At 37.2% G+C, this 17,587-nt stretch overlaps 1 protein-coding gene across 1 annotated transcript in view; it reads left to right on the top strand.

The window, feature by feature from the left end:
* RIT2 (Ras like without CAAX 2) overlaps positions 1 to 17,587 on the top strand; it is a 383,183-nt gene that overhangs the window by 118,976 nt on the left and 246,620 nt on the right. The window lies entirely within an intron of this gene.

A 17,587-nucleotide genomic window follows, 5' to 3' on the forward strand; every position in this document is an offset into this window, starting at 1 on the left:
ATATATTACATACTGTGTTTCTCTGGAGAAAACTGACGAATAAAGGAAATTATAAAATATCACTTAAAGGATAGTAGGAGTTTACAATATATTTAGGGACATCATTCACTTGTATTTTATTTTACTTTATTTTAAATTTTACTGTAATTAATATATAGTCTCTTGTATTTTAAATTCACACCGGTTCTTCTATAATGAAAAAGACCACAATGACTGACAGAATAGTTCATATTTGTTTCTTGAGTATGTAAGGATACCTGCTTTTGTGACAGTTGTGCTTTCCTCTAGATTTGCCGAGGCCAATGCCGTAGCCATGAGCCAATGGGGCTGTAGTGTACTTGCCATGTGACTGGCCCAAACTGAGTTCTACTGTATCTTTCTGTATAAAATACAGAGTGGTTTTCATAAACTTACTATAAGGAAAAGATGTAAGATCTCTTATTTTTCTGTATTGCTTATACAGTTAAATATATTTGATAAATTTAGTTAAATAACACATTAGAATTTGTTTTCTCTGTTTTCCTGCGTCTGCCAGAAAATTTAAATTGCATAGGTGGCTCGTACTATATTTCTGTTGGGCGTTACTGCTATTCATCCTGGACCTGTTGCATGGGTAAGACATGGTTATTTACTAGATGTGGAATCTTGGCTCCAGACATAACTGAACTGGAATGTGCCCTTCAACTAGATCCCTAGAAGACTCATCTGTATAGGAGAGTTGTGAAGTACCGCTGTAGCCCGTTGTCCTAAAAATAATTCTCTTAATCCTCCAGCTGTGGTAGAAGTTTTCTTTCTGCTGCTCAGATTCCTGGAGAGTCTGACAGAGTAAAGATGATGCGACTTTGCAAGAGGCAAGATGAGAATTCTGAATATGTTTCTGAAGGTAGGGTCTGGTTGTTAAAACACCAGGCTTAGGGGCACCTGGGTGGCTCAATGGGTTAAAGCCTCTGCCTCCAGCACAGGTCATGATCCCGGGGGTCCTGGGATCGATCCCCGCATCGGGCTCTCTGCTTGGTGGGGAGCCTGCTTCCTTCTCTCTCTCTGCCTGTCTCTCTGCCTACTTGTGATCTCAGTCTATCAAATAAATAAATGAAATCTTAAAACAAACAAACAAAAATGCCATGCTTAGCAAGCTGGGGCACAGAGCGACTTCATTTTGTCATCAGTCTTGTGAAGGAGGGAGAATGAACTGTTTCCTCTTCTGTACCCATTTGTCTTCAGCAGGCTGTTGCCCCAGTCTGGGGTTCTTGCTGGTCCTCCAGTGCCTGCATGCTTACTGCAAGTCCTTTGTTCATCTGACATTCCCAGTCTCTCTGTCCACAGCTGTTAGCAGTTTTCCCTTCCCCTCCTGCCCCTTTATCATCCCTCCTGATCACCTCCCCCCAGGCCCTGTTTTCTGCTTTCTCTCATGACAGCTAATTTTGTGCAAAAGTAATCTCCGAGTAAGGTGTTTGTGCTTGATAATAGCTTAATATTTTACCTCTCCTGTAGTTTTATTGCATTTTAATAGAGAGTTCCTGGAAATAAAATGGCTTATCTTAACTAGAAAGAATGAAGCAGAAGGGGTAGAATTTGGGGCATCATGCCAGGCCAGTGAAACACTTCAAACAGAAAGGTCCTTTGGCACCATTCTGGTTTCCATCTCTGTAATCCATATTTGTTGGCATTGTCAGAATTCATTTAATATGAAGGTTAAATATCTTAGAAGTTGTCATTTCAATGCAGGAGATAGAATTGATACAGATCAAAGGAAAAAGAATCGTTAGAAAAAATTTAAGTCATCACTTAATTTTGTGCAAGCATTGTGTTACTAGGTCCCCCTCTTGGTGGGTGTCAAGCCAAAGACCCCACCAAGCCAAAGAATAGAAAAAGGAAGGCTTTACTTGTAACCAGTAAAGGAGAACATCGGGGGTATTTCCCAAAGCAGGGTCTCCTTGAACAACAAAGCTGGGGCAATTTTAAGCTAAGTGTATACATATTCATGAAGGGGTGTGCCAAAGAGGGAGGTCAGCATAGAATTGGGTGAAAAGTCTTCTTAAGGTGATAATTCAGGTCAAGGTCATGATGGCCAGCAAGGGTCAACATCATCAGTTCTGTCTTGAGTTGGTCTGGTATTTGAGAGCTCTAAGGGTGTTAAGTTCTCCAAAGGTAACTCAAGTATATGTGCCAGGTCAGTCTGCTTTACAACCAGCATTGGGAGTTTGACCACTGATTTATTGTTCCTGTTATGACTAGATTATCTCCTGGCCTGGTTGGTAGTGGCTGTTTGCCCTTACATTCTTTTGTTCCCTTAAAATCATTATCTACTGGTTTCTATTCTTTTGTATATCTCAGGAAGCTCTGCAAGAAGTGTCCTTTGGGCAACTAGTACTGGTCACGCAGAAATCACAAGATGGCTAGGGGCCTAAAATGACTTTTATGTCAAGAAAGTTATATCTTTTTCCAGGGACCCCTAACTCTCTACTTACATTAAACAAAATCAACAGTCAGAGAACTGGAACTGGTTATTTTCTCCTTTTTTGCACTTGAGCCCAAAATATTCCTTTTTCAAAACCTTTCTTAAAAAACAAAGTATAATACAAATATAGAAAAACAATGATTTATCACAAAGTAAATATCCAAATGATATCCATCTTGGTTAAGAAAGGACTTTCCAAAAATATAGTTCAGTTTGGATGTTTGTTTTTCCATTTTATATAAATGGAAACATGTCTAGCTTTTTCAAAATGGTTTCTAAGATTCAATCATGTTGTCTGCTGTAGTTGTCTAAATTTTGTATGAAAATAGTCCACTGTATGAGTGAACTAGAATTCATTTGTATATTATACCACTGCTGAAGTCTGAGTTATTTGTAGTTTAGAGATAGTATGAATAAAGCTGATTTGAATATTTTCATTCATGCCTTTTGTGCACATGTGCATATATTCCTGATGAATGCAATTGCTTATAACAGACTGCCCTAATATGGGGAGAAAACAAATAAAAACAAAAACTGTATTTTTCCCTCTCACATTAGTGGAATGGCTTGTTTTCTGACTGATATCTTCTGAAACCAGTGGGTATCTCAGGGCATATTCTTATGTTGATAAAAGAACCAAAAACATGAGCCCCACTGCGCATGAATATGTCATGCTTCAACTCACATCACATCCATTGGCATCCCATTAGCCAAAGGAAGTCACATGATCAAGCCTAAACTCCAAGAATGGGTAAGTACATTTCATCCATCCTGAGGCCATGGTCAAGGTATACAAATGCAATACCTGTACAGAGAATTGAGACCAACAAGTCCATGCAACACTTGTTACAGGTCTAAGGAGGTTTAGTAGACAGTCCCAGGTAATCTGTTTATGCACCCCCGTAGTAGATGATCATTCTCCATGGTTCCCCCAGTGTACTACTTATGGTATCATCCGCTTTTTAAATCTGCTATTCTGTTGTACGAACACTTGCATCCTATACTTTTCACCTGTTTTTTTTTTTTTTTTTTTTTTTTACTGATGATTAATAAGGCTGTACGCTTTAAATTTATCAGCCATCTGAAAAGTGCTCACTTTTACATTTACTAGAATTGGAACAATCTTATTTATTTATTTATTTATTTATTTTTCCATTCTGGGATTTTTATTAGTGGGAAAGGGATATACTTTTGTCCCACAAACCTAGGAGAAACAGCCCATATGAGGACATAGAACCAAAAGAAGAAAGAGAAATTAGATACTGGGAAACTTTCAATCAATCCTCCTTATCTAAAGGGAGCTATTTCCAAAAGTTTTTACATTATATGAGTTAATACATTCACATTTTCACTTAGCCATTTTGAAGTGGGTGTTTGGTCCTTTTTGACCTAACTGGTATACCCTCTATGATCTAATCTCTGCCTACTGAAAACTTACCTGGTTCTGTTGGCACTCTGTTCCCATTATTTTTCAGGTTCCTGGCCTTTTACTTCAGATACAAAACATTCTTTCCCAAACCAGGATGTCAAACATGCTCTCACTCTGTCTGGAAAATCATGTGGCTGATTCTGGCTTATGCTTTTTCTCAGGTTAAATGTCCTGAGACATTTATTGGAGAATTATCCTCTTTTCATAGTGTCTAGGTAAATTGTTCCACTATTATATATTTTTGTCCTAATAATTTCCTCCATCATATTCTTCACAATATATAATTACACATTTGTTGTCATTTTACTTATTTGTCCCCTTCTCTACATTGAAGGACAGGAACTATAACTGCTTTTTATCAGCTGTATCCAGTCAGTGCCTGACACATAATATATGTTCAAGAAGCAATTTTTGAAAAAAAGAAAGATGAACTTGCAGGACTTGGACTTGAAAATAGATAATAAATTAACTTTAAAATAGATAATAAATTAACTTTGATTATAAGTTTCCTAGGCCATGCTGTATTTTGTTCTGTTAGTACCAAATGGCTATGCAGATTTTTAGATGGAGATTGGCATTATAAGCCACATGGTAAGGAATCTTTTTTTTTTTTTAATTAACATATAATATATTACTTGCTTCAGGGGTATAGGTCTGTGACTCATCAGTCTTACACAATTCACAGCACTCACCATAGCACATACCCTCCCCAATGTCCATCACCCAGCTACCCTATCCCTCCCCCTCCTCACCCCCCCAGCAACCTTCAAATTTTTCCCCCAGAGATTGAGTCTCTTATGGTTTGTCTCCCTCCCTGGTCCCATCTTGTTTCATTTTTTCCTTCCCTACCCCCCACGACACTCCACCCTGCCTCTCAAATTCCTCGTATCAGAGAGATCACATAATTGTCTTTCTCTGATTGACTTAATTAATTTAGTATAATACCCTCTAGTTAGAACTGGAACAGTTTTAAAATTTGAAGTTGCATTTAAGAATTTTGAATTGGAAAGTTTGAGAACATTTGTAAAGCATTCTGTATTTTTTTATCCTCTTATCTCCTCAACCCCGGTGTCACCATCAATGCCTCCTAACCCCCAAGGAAGGGAAGGAAGAGGAAGAGACTTCATACTCTTTTTGATACTTTGCCCTTTATCTAGGATACTTTTGTTTTTTTTTTTCCTTACCCTTATCAGTGAGGTAACTTCTAAGATAGCCCAAGGGTCAGGTCTCCTATGAAGTCTTTGCCTATTCACCAACCTCCAACCCAAATGGACTCAGTTATACCTCCTCCACTGTGTCCTCCTTTAAGGAAAGAGCCATGTGTTACTGATCTTTGTATTCCTAGTAGTAGTATTCATAAATGAATAAGTGAAAATTTCTCTGCAATAGCATGCTTTTTACAAGTTGTGTGATGGGCAAATGACATAATTTCTATGAACTTTAACTTTTTCTCTGTAACTGGAGGTGAGAATAGTTCTTCATGTGGTTATTACAAGATTTAAATGACATAATGAAAATATATATTAAGCACAATTTCAGTGCTTAATGATAAAATAAATATGATTACTTAAAAACCCCAGTGTCTTGCCCGCTTATCTTTGGAGATTGCCTCTTTGAAGGATTTGTAGAAATTCTTCAAACATTCTGAGTATGAGTCTTTTGTTGATACATACACTTTATTCCACACCACGGCTTATATTTTCCTTCTCTTAATAGTGCCTTTGATAAACCAATCTGTTGTTTTAATGTACTCCCAATTTTAATAAATGTATTCTAATTTGTCAGCCTTTCAATTTATAGTTAGTACTTATATTAGTTTTTAAGAAGTCTTGCCAGGGATGCCTGGGTGGCTCAGTCAGTTGGGTGTCTGACGTTGGCTCAGATAATGATCCCAGGTTGCTGAGATAGAGCCCCACATGGGGCTATGTGCTTAACAGGGAGCTTACGTCTCGCTATCCCCCAGCCTCTTCCCACTGCTCCTGCTCTCTCCCCCTCCGTCCCTACTTCCTCTTTCTCAAATAGATAAAATCTTTAAAAAAAAAAAAAAAGTCTTGCCACTCCAAATGATGAAGGTATTATCCTATAGTATCTCTGAGAGGTTTTGTTTTGCATATTTACATACAAACCAACTGCAATTGATTTCTATGTATATTGTGAGATAGCAGTCAGCCTCCGTTGCTCAATATATATACCTGTTTGATGATGCTATTTATTGAAAATTCTTTTTTTTTCCCACTGCTCTGAAATGCCAATTCTGTCCTGTAAAAAAAAAAAAAAAGTGTTCATTAGTATGTGGGCTCTCATTCTGTCAGTTGATTTTTCTGTATGCTAATATCACCTTGTTTTAATTGCTGTAGATTAACAGTAAGTCTTGATATAATGTAGAGCTTATGTTCTTTTTTGAGATTGTCTCTACTATTTTTGGCCATTTGCATTTCCATATTAATTTAGAATTAGTTGGTGAATCTATCCACGTGCCCCCACCATCCAACTCTAATGTGTGTTTATAGATCAATTAGGGGAAAATTGACTTCATTAAAATATTTAAACTACCAATTCATAAACATGCATATACTTCTAGTTATTTTTCATCTTTAATTTTTCTCATAATATCTTACAACTTCCTAAGAAGACTTGCAAAACTTTTGCAAGATTTATTCTTTAAGATTTGATATTTTTTATGTTATGTTAATACCATAATTTCACTTATTCTGTTGCATGTTGATTTTTTCCTCTATTGACTTTGTTCCCAGAAAACTGATTACTAATAAGTTACTAAGTTGATTTATTCAATCTATGAATTTATCTATAGAATATTTGAAAAGTTCTATATGCCCAAAAGCCCAAAAGATATTTTCTATGTATGGTGACATTTTCCCTTTTTTTTTAAAATTTTATTTATTTATTTGACAGAGAGAGAGATCACAAGTAGGCAGAGAGGCAGGCAGAGAGAGAGGGGGAAACAGGATGCTCTGCTGAGCAGAAAGCCTGATGTGGGGCTCGATCCCAGGACCCTGAGATCATGATCTGAGCCGAAGGCAGAGGCTTAACCAACTGAGCTACCCAGGCACCCCAACATTTTTCCTTTCTAAATTTTTTTACACTGGTCACATTTTGGTCTAACTCAATAGGTGGGACTACCAACATAAAGTATTTATAATGAAAATTCTCATCTTGTATTCACCCTGAGTGAATGGTTTTAGTATTTCTCTATTAATCATAATGTTTGCTTTAAGTTTTGTTTAGCTACTCAGTACTAGAGATAAAGCAAGCTACTTCTATGCCTATCTTGCTGAAACGTTTTTGAGAGTTCGGAACTTTTTATACATAAGCAGATATTGATATATCTATTTTTTTTGGAGATAATTATAAATTTATATGGCACTGTAAGATAGAGAGAGATTCAATGTCCCCTTACCCAGTTCCCCTCAATGGTAGTACTTCTGAAACTTAGTACAAAATCACCATCAGGATACAGATAGTCAAGATACAGAACAATTTCACGACCACAAGGATCCTTTATGTAGATTTTGAAAACAACACCCACTTCCTCCATAATGTCTGGCAACCACTAATCTGTCATTCATATCTATAACTGTGTCATTTCATGAATATTATATAAACAGAAACATAGAATAAGTAACCTTTTGGAATGGGCTGGTTTTAATTAGCATAATTCTGTGGAGATTCATCAAGGCTGTTGCATGTATCAACATTCCATGCTTTTTTAAATTGTTGAATAGTATTCCATGATATGGGTATACCTCAGATTGTATAATTATTCACACGCTGAAGGATATTTGACCTGTTCCCATTTTTAGCTATTAGGAATAAAGCTACTACAAACAACTTGGGCAAAAACAAATTAGTGTGTCTTTATGAGAACCTAAGTCTTCATTTCTCTGTAATGAATGTCCAAGAATGCAATTTCTGCTTTACATATTCCAAGTGGAATACAAATAGATGTGGAATATATGTAAAAGATTTCATTTATTTTTGAGAGTATGCACTCGTGTCCAAATGTTGGGGGAGGGACAGAAGGAGAAAATAGTTGGTGAGCAGGAATCCCAAGGCAGGGCTCTATCTCATGACCAATGAGATCATGACTGAGCTAAAACCAAGAGTCAAACACTTAACCAACTGAGCCACCCAGGTGCCCCAAAATGTGGAATATATTATTTTTAAATATACACTGCAAAAGTTTTTTGTTTTGTTTTGTTTTTTTTAGATTTTATTTATTTGAGAGAGAGAAAGAGATAGTAAGAGAGCATCAGCATGGAGGAGAAGGAGAAACAGCCCCCTCTACCCCTCACCACTGAGCAGGGAGCCTGATACAGGGGTCGATCCCACGACCCCGAGATCATGACCTGAACTGAAGGCAAATGCTTAACTGACTGAGCCACCCAGGCAACCCTCCAAAAATTTATTAGTAATCTCATGTTTCCTCATCCTTACCAGCCTTAAGTGTTGTCACTTTTTTATAAGCCATTCTGATAGGTATGTAGTAATAGCTCATTGTGATTTTATTTAAGATTTTATTTGAGAGACCAAGAGCATGAGCGAGGGGTGGGGGGTAAGTAGGGGATGGGCGGTGGGTAGGGAGAGGGAAAGGAGACTCCGTGATGAGCAGAGAGCCCAAAGCCAGGCTCTATCTAACTCTGGGATCATGAACGTGTTTTATGTGCTTATTTACCATGTATGTATCCTATTTCATGGAATGTCTCTTCATGTCTTTTATTCTCTCTCTAAATAGATTGTTCTTGAGATTTAAGAGTTCTTTGTACCTGCTAAATAGTAGTCCTTCATCAGATGTTTGGTTTGTAAATATTTTCTCCCATTCTAGTATTTTTTAAAAATCTTAATAGGGTTTTTTATAGTGCAAAAGCTGTCTTAAAATTTTTAAGTCCAATTTATAAACTTTTCATTTTTACAGAACTTTTATGTGAAGTCTAAAATTTTGCATAGTACTGGATCATGAAGATTTTTCCTAGGTTCTTCTAAAAGTTTGGTAGTTTTATGTTGAGGCTTATGATCGATTTTTAGATTAATTGGCGTATATAGGGTGCTACTTAGCTGAAGGTTTGCTTGTTTTTGCCCATGGATATTTAATTTTTCCTGCACCATTTGTTGAAAAGGCTCTTCCCTTCACTAAATTACTTTTGCACTTTTGTCAAAATGTAGTTACATTTTTGAGGGCTTATTTCTAAATTCTCCGTTCTATTTTATTGAGCTATGTGTCAATACTGTGTAGTCTTGATTACTATAGCTACATAGTAAGTTGTGAATTCAGGAAAACTGATTCCTGCTACTTTTCAAAATATTTTAGCTTCTCTAGTTCCTTTTTCTTTTCATAAAAGACTTAAAAATGGTGCCCATATCCACACATACACATAAGTTTTTCAAGATTTTGATAGAAATTGTGTTAAATTTTTACACAACTTGTGGAGAATCCACATATTTACTTGTTGAGTCTTCTAAGCATAAAAATGGTATGCCTCTGTATTTAGATTGTCTAAATTTTCTTTCATCAGTGTTACATGGCTTTTAGCATATAAGGTCTGCACATGTTTTGTTCTATTTACAGCTAAGTATTTAACTTGTCGAACCGTTCTAAATTGGTTCACTGTTAGATCGGTTATAGTCTAAATGTGTTCTGTCTTTCTAGGCTCTGCTTCATTTCTCTGGGCTTTCTTGTTTTGTCTGTACCCATTGGTGTTTCCAGGCTTCCAGCTTTTTCAGGTTCAAGTCTGTGAGGCAAAAAGAAAACCCAGAGAACTCACCACTGGGTTATTCCTTAGATCCTGAAGTTTTTAGCCAGGCTGCCTTTTCCTTTTCAACTTTCAGAGTTGTCTTAAGCTTGTTCTAGAAATAATTTTCATGATTTTATGTTGTATGTAGCAGGAAGCATAGGGAAAAGTATATCTATTTCCCCTTCCCAGAAACCAGGGTCTTGGTATAAACTAAACCTCTGCCACCAGATATTTTCATATTGTATCTGTGGGCTCCAAAAGTTCATGGAACCCTTCTGGAGGTTTCCATCAATTGTGGCACTCCCACAATTGTTCTAACCATAAAAGCTAGTTATTTCTGTGAAGAGATAGTCTGTATATAAATGCATTCTATTTTAAAGTCTGGGAGACAACCATTACACAGATCATGGCCTTAGGATCATGTAGCCATCCATCATGTTGATGAGAAATAGGGGCAAGAAAGGTAGAAATGAGATGTCATTTCTTGCTAGAGGAGCTGGGGAGAGGAGAACATCTACTCTTTTCTTTCCCTCACTCCATAAGGAGAAGTGAGGTAGATACAAAGCACTTGAAATGCTCAATGTCAGTATAGCTGAATCCTTTTACCTCTCATTTCTATTTAAGAGAAGACAGCCAAAGAATCCAGTTTCCCATGAACCTCTCTATCTGGCTGAAAGGAAAGATTTAGAAGGCTCTAACATTGAAAGGATGTGGACGTCCTGAAATATTTTCTGTAGATGACAGTTTTGGGAAAGAACATGGATCTTGCTACTGTCTCCACAATCTCTTGCCAGGCTACAGGTCTAAAGAGGACTATTACCTCTTTTCAAAGACTTCTCTGTTGGCTTATCCTTGCTATGAGAAGCTGTTGTTTGGAATGGCCTCTCTCAGTAGTGGCCCTCTGCAGGTGCAAATCTCCAGGTGTCCTCTGATTCCAAAGGAAACGCTCCAGCTTGCACCACCTCCAAAGGTCTGATATAGAAAATCTACATGAGGTCCCTATAGAATGCATGTGATTGTCTCCCTTGGAGTTAAACTTCCAAGAGCAGTGGCATTGGACATTTCCCTGGGAGCAGCAGGAAAATGCTAATTGGTATGAACTATCCCACTAGAATTTGCTTCTATGTCTGTAGGGAAGATTTCAGTTGCTGTGTAACTCCAGTATCCTCACAGAGCCCTTACCCCTCACAGATGTCCTTGGCTCAGTCCTCAATTTTATAGCATGAGAAAAAAAAAAAAATCTAAATTCTGCCTTATAATTCCCATGAATTTCCAGGACTTAATTTCTAATGACACCTCTATCTTCAGCTTTTATTACCATGGTAGGAAAATGTGTTCTCATTCATTTTGAAGCCTTTCTGAAGCCAAACTCAGCCAGTTTTCAGAACCTTTTTCAAATTCAGCAGGCATATACACCTTTAATAGATTTCACTGAATTTTTACTTTCAAGAGGAGGCGTTGTGTTACAGTCCGTGCAATTCCCTGCCTGTCTTGGCCTCTTACCAGGCCTCCCCCTTGCAAACCCTGTTTTCTATCTGCTTCTTTGGAGGACTGACCTTAGCTCAACTTCAGCTGGGTGTCTTCTGCCTTTCTAAATAAGCATATTTCAAACACTTCTGTTAACACTCATTACAATACAGTGCAATTGCCTGTTTATGTATTCTCCCAAGATTTCAAATTGTATGGATAGAAATCAATTGTCTTTGTCAACATGGTAGATCCTGGGCCTATCAGCATGTGAAACACAGATTATATACTTAAGCACATATTGATACATTAGATTTGTATCAATACTGATACAGCCATGATTTCCCTTTCTGTTCAAGAGAGAGTTTGCCGTGCACTTTGTTCCAAGATATTTCTGCTTTATACACATATAAACACCCAATTAGGATGATTTAAGAAATTCTTTGAGAAAGTTATAAATGATCTGAATCTGATCCTTTATATTATTTAAAGAATTGGGTTGATGATTAATATTTTAGAGATATATATTACTTCAGAGTCACAGAAGCATTTCTTTAGTGTGCCATTTAAATGTATTATAATATATTTAAAGTTTTCAAGTAAACCATAGTATCCTAAGATTTTTTTTTTTAAAGTCCTCAAGTGAAAATTCAACAATAACCTAATGTTTCTTTCTCAGTTACATATTGTGGCTTTAAATGATCCCAATTTCATATTTACAACAACATATTTTAAAGATATTTAAATATATTCTGTAAAGGAATTTTTTGTATCGATTATTTAGAACATCATAAGGCTTTTTAATTATGAGCATTTATTTTTGGGGAAGATTATTGTAAATCTGTCCTAACAAATCCTCTGATTTACTTGTTGGGGGGAGAAACATTCTTGCATGGGTAAATACAAATGGCCAAAGTAGAAGTGGTTTAGCTTTAATATGATTTTATGGTTAACTTGAAGCAATATTTTTTTAAAGTTATTACATAATATGCCTTGAGTTTGAATTATCCATCCTTCCTTCCTTCCACCATTTTATAGTCCACTTTAGTTGATCTTTCTAGAACTCCTATGCAATGACTACCATGTTCTATTAACTCCATCTTACAAGTAAGATTAAGTGGTTGGCCCCTTGTAACACCAACATTTAGTGATGGATGTGAGACTTTAATACAGCTCTTTGGTGATTTCCTCCTGTAAAATTCTGGAGAAGGAAAGTGAAGAAGACCTAAAAGAAGCCACGATCTCAAACACCAGAGTTTTCAAACGAATTTTTAGAGTAGCATTTTAAGGTGGAATTTTAGAAATGCCTCTAAGAATCTAGCTTCCTTGTGATTTCCAGTGCAGACAACATAGCAGGCAATTGCTACTATTTTTGCCTGATAAGGCTTCGTATACATTGGCCTCTTGCTTTGGAAGATAAATGAGCTCACTCCAGGGTTGCATCTATAGGCGGATGATTGAAATTCAGGGAGGTGTTTATATGTATTCAAAAGAGTATTTTTGACACTGCATTTCTACATGGGAGGTCTCAAAGGGAGTGGATGGATGGAAACAGGAGGGAAGATTGTTTATTGGAAGGAAATGAAAGGGATTAGTTTCTATGGAGGCCAGGGAGGTGACCTAGATTCACAACACTGGAATGTGTACTGTGATAGACACTTCTTAAAAGAGAGAAAGAAATCTTGATAGAAGGCCTGGCTTAATTTCCAGCCAATTCACATCAAGTCTCTTTGAAGGGTTTTCTAATCCCAGGAGAAGCTTTTATTTGATATACGTTTCATGTGCTGGGTTTATCTAGGGCCCAGATAATCACAAAGGGCAGTTCTCCTCTGGATTACTCAGCATGCTCCTGGCCTCAGCAGGCTCCTTTTGGGGCCTTTGAGTTAAATAAACAAACATGAAATCTGAAAGACTCACATGTGATTCTCCGGTCATAGCGTCCTTTTCACAGTAACTATTCTTATTTCCCTATGAAATGGAAAAACAACCCCATGCATTTAAAAAAAAAATCCACCGGATATCTCTTGTGTAAGAGGAAGATCAGTGAAAGTACAAAGAGCAGTGGAATGGAAAATAGATTGTGTGGTTGTGCGTATAGTGAACAGTGTTACAGGATAGATGGTAGTTGCTCACACCAGATTGACCATCCTGCTAGTTAGACTTCTCACAATTTTATTTCTGGAGCACAGTCATAAGGAATGAATTTCCTAGAAAGGGGTAGGCTGTATGCCCTATAAGTTTTTTAAATCTTTTTTTAAATTTAATTTTTTTTTCAGTGTTCTAGCATTCATTGTTTATGCACCACACCCAGTGCTCCATGCAATACGTGCCCTCCATAATACTCACCACCAGGCTCACCCAACCCACTACCCCCTCCCCTCCAAAACCCTCAGTTTGTCTCTGAGTCCACAGGTTCTCATGGTTTGTCTCCCCCTCTGATTTCCTCCCACTCACTTCTCTTCTCCATCTCCCAATGTCTTCTGTGTTATTCTTTATGCTCCACAAGTTAAGTGAAATTGACTCTCTCTGCCTAACTTATTTCACTCAGCATAATCTCTTCCAGTCCCATCCATGTTGATACAGAAGTTGGGTATTCATCCTTTCTGATGGAGGCATAATACTCCATTGTATATATATATGGACCATATCTTCTTTATCCATTCATTTGTTGAAGGGCATCTTGGTTCTTTCCACAGTTTGGTGACCGTGGCCATTGCTGCTATAAACATTGGGTACAGGTGGCCCTTCTTTTCACTACATCTTTATCTTTGGGGTAAATACTCAGTAGTGCATTGCAGAGTCATAGGGTAGCTCTATTTTTAATTTCTTAAGGAATCTCCACACTGTTTTCCAAAGTGGCTGCACGAACCTGCATTCCCACCAACAGTGCAAGAGGGTTCCCCTTTCTCTACATCCTCTCCAATACTTGTTGTTTACTGTCTTGTTGATTTTGGCCATTCTAACTGGTGTAAGGTGGTATCTCAATGTGGTTTTGATTTGAATCTCCCTGCTGGCTAATGATGAGGAACATTTTTTTATGTGTCTGTTAGCCATTTGTATGTCTTCTTTGGAGAAGCATTTGTTCCTGTCTTCTGCCCTTTTTTGGCGTGATTATCTGTTTTGTGTGTGCTGAGTTTGAGGAGTTCTTTATAGATCTTAGATATCAACCCTTTGTCTGTACTGTCATTTGCGAATATCTTCTCCCATTCCCTGGGTTGCCTCTTTGTTTTGTTGACTATTTCCTTTGCTGTACAGAAGCTTTTGATCTTGATGAAGTCCCAAAAGTTCATTTTCACTTTTGTTTCCTTTGCCTTTGAAGACCTATCTTGAAAGAAGTTGTTGTGGCTGATGTCAAAGAGGTTACTGCCTAAGTTCTCCTCTAGGATTTCGATAGATTCCTGCCTCACATTGTGGTCTTTTATCCATTTTGAGTTTATCTTTGTGTATGGTGTAATAGAATGGCCAAGTTTCATTCTTCTACACATAGCTGTCCAATTTTCCCAGCATGATTTATTGAAGAGACTGTCGTTTTTCCACTGTATATTTTTTCCTGCTTTGTCAGAGATTATTTGACCATAGAGTTGAGGGTTCTTCTTAACATCTCATTGCATGTTTGTGTGTCTTCCACTGTGATTGTTTAAGTTCTTGGGGTTAGAGACCATGTTGGGGGGTGTGGGGGGGGGGGGGGGCGTCTATCTTCATATCTCTAGCAGTTAGTGAAAATCTAATTTGGGAGAGGTGCTCAATACTGTGTATTTAAAAAGCACCTCCTTTGTTGACCATTACTAGTTTGTAAACCAAAAGTTTCTGAAAATAACTCACTTGTGATTCACAATCAACAGTATGAACAAGTATTGAAATGGTGCCAAAATTCAATGCTGTTCTAAATGCTTTTAGTAGTAGTTCAGTTTGCTCTTTACTTACAATATAAATGGTAGATAAGAGAGAAGCTAGAGCCAGATTCTAGAAGTTTGAATTTCAGGCTCAGGAGGTCCAACCATGTTTCCAATTATGATTGGAAAAAATGAGGAAAGACTTGGAAAATGGAAAATGAAATAAGACTCTGAGATCTCTCCCCAGAGCTTCAGACCAAGGTACTCACTGTTTCCACTTCCATGTTACAGACATGGCAAAGTCCTTTCTAAGCTGCATTTGTGGTGGTCCTCCTTTCTTCCCTCTCTGAGTAAACATCCTAGCTATCTGCCCACCTTCAAGTGCCAGAATTTGGAGAGCTACTCTTGCATCATCCTTCTTCCTTGTTCTCTATATATTACTAAGTGCTACAGGTTCAACCTCCTAAATACCTTGCAAATCTGCCAGCTCTTTTTCCACCCTAGTGCCATTGTTATAATATAGACCGCCATCTTTTCTCACCTAGATTACTGATATAAATGTAATCTTTCTAGTTTCCCATGTTAAAATCTATTCACCACATTTCAGCCCCGCTGAGAATTCCAAAATGCATATCTGATAATGATGTTATGATAGAGTCTAAATTTCTTAAAAACAAAAACCATACGTACAGCATTATAAAGCATATTCTATACACAATGCACTATGCTGGATACATTTCACAAATTGTCTTCTTGAATCCTCTGAAGACTCCATAAGTTACAAACAAATATTATCATAATTTTCAAATGAGTAATATGCATTTTAGAGAGACCAAATGATTTTCTCCTCCTAAAATCAGACAGCTGGTATTGGTAGGGCCAGGATTTAACCCCCAGCAGTCTGGGGGCGGTGGGGGGGGAACTAAACCCAAAGCAAATAGAAGGATGGAAATACTAAAGATTAGAAGAAAGGTAAATAGAGAATAGAGGGAAAAGAGAAAAATGATACTATGTTACTTCAAAAAGTTGAACAAAATTGACAAACCTTTAGTTAGACTGACTAAGAAAGAAATATCAAATAAGATATTGGGGGCATCAGTACCAACCTTACAAAAATGAAGGATAACAAGAGAATTATATGCAGAAGAATGAATTTATATCCTTACCAAACAATATATTAAAAAATACACAACTGGGGCACTTTGGTGGCTCAGTCGGTTAAGCGTCTGCCTTCAGCTCAGGTCATAATCTCAGGGTCCTGGGATGGAGTCCCACATTGCTCTCCTTGCTCAGTGGGAGCCCGTTTCTCCCTTTGCCTGCCACTGCCCCTGCTTGTATTCTCTTGGTATGCTTGCTCTCTCTTTCTCTGAAAAATAAGTGAAATCTTTAAAATAAATAAATAAAATAAACAACAGATGACTCATTGAACACTACGTCTGAAACTAATGATGGCTATGTTGGCTAATTTAACTTCTATTAAAACAATTTTAAAAAGAGAAAGCTGCTAAATAAAATAAACTGAAAATGGATCAATGACTTAAAGGCAATGGCTAAAATTATAAAACTCTTAGAAGAAAACAGAGCATTAAATATTCATGACCTTGAATTTAGAATACATCCTTAGGACACTAAAAACATGAACAAAAAAAGAAACTATACTCCATAAAAATTAACTTTCATGCACCAAGTGCCATTATTAAAGTTAAAAAGCCTACAGAATAGGAAAAAATATTTAAAATCCTACCTGGTAAATGTATAGAATCCAGAATATATAAATTTGTACAGGTTAAGAAGTACAAAAACATATTAAAACTTTATAGTTTTTGGTATACAATTCTTTACCTTCTTGGTTAAGTTTATTCCTAAGTATTTGATTCCTTTTGATGCTACTATAGGTGAAAACTTTTTCTTTTATTTTAAATTGTTTATCATTGGGTGCCTGGGTGGCTCAGTGGGTTAAGCCTCTGCCTACAGCTCAGGTCATGATCTCAGGATCCTCAGATCGAGTCCCGCATTGGGCTTTCTGCTCAGAGGGGAGCCTGCTTCCTTCTCTCTCTCTCTGCCTGCCTCTCTGCCTACTTGTGATCTCTCTGTCAAATAAATAAATAAAATCTTAAAAAAAAATAAATTGTTTATCATTAATGTATGGAAAGACTCCTGACTTCAGTGTGTTTGAATGTTTTTTTTCTTTTTTTTTTTTTTTTTTTTTTTTTTGTCAGAGAGAGTGAGCACAGGCAGACAGAGGCAGAGGGAGAAGCAGGCTCCCTGCTGAGCAGGGAGCTCGATGTGGGACTCGATCCCAGGACGCTGGGATCATGACCTGAGCCGAAGGCAGCCGCTTAACCAACTGAGTCACCCAGGCGTCCCAATGTGTGTTTGATTTTTGTATCCTGTAACTGCTGAATATTTTAGAAGTTCTAACAGCAACCCCACTGCACTCCCACTCCATGCAATCATTAGAGCTTTCTATTTATAGATCATGTTAGTTATCTCTTCTCTTCCAATTTGGATGATTTTTATTTATTTTTCTTGCCTTGTTGTTCTGGATAGGACTTTAGTACTGCATTAAATAAAAGTTAAAGCAGGCCTACTTGTCCCTGATCTTAGAGTAAAAGCTTTCAGTCTTTCATTGACTATGATGTTGAAATGT

This window comes from Lontra canadensis, unplaced genomic scaffold (assembly GCF_010015895.1).
Source record: "Lontra canadensis isolate GAN:19392208 unplaced genomic scaffold, GSC_riverotter_1.0 scaffold17, whole genome shotgun sequence".
NCBI classification, from domain to species: Eukaryota; Metazoa; Chordata; class Mammalia; order Carnivora; family Mustelidae; genus Lontra; species Lontra canadensis.